We start from the raw sequence: 209 nt of genomic DNA, 5'->3' as shown, positions 1-209 counted from the left end.
GCAGGAGACTCCGCCGCCCCCCACCCTCCTTGCCCGTCCTGCACGCTAATTGGCTAGGTTTCTCCCACCTCCTTATTCCGATTGGCCCGCCCTGGGACAGCCTCCCGTTGCTGGAGCCGCCAATGCCACGCCCCACCGCCTTCAGCCCCTAGGCCTCTCCTATTGGCCGGCAGAGACCCCGGCAGCGAGAACTGTGCGTGCCCTCTCCT

Source organism: Macaca mulatta, chromosome 3 (assembly GCF_049350105.2).
Source record: "Macaca mulatta isolate MMU2019108-1 chromosome 3, T2T-MMU8v2.0, whole genome shotgun sequence".
Classification (NCBI taxonomy): Eukaryota; Metazoa; Chordata; class Mammalia; order Primates; family Cercopithecidae; genus Macaca; species Macaca mulatta.
Note: the sequence above shows the minus strand (reverse complement) of the source record.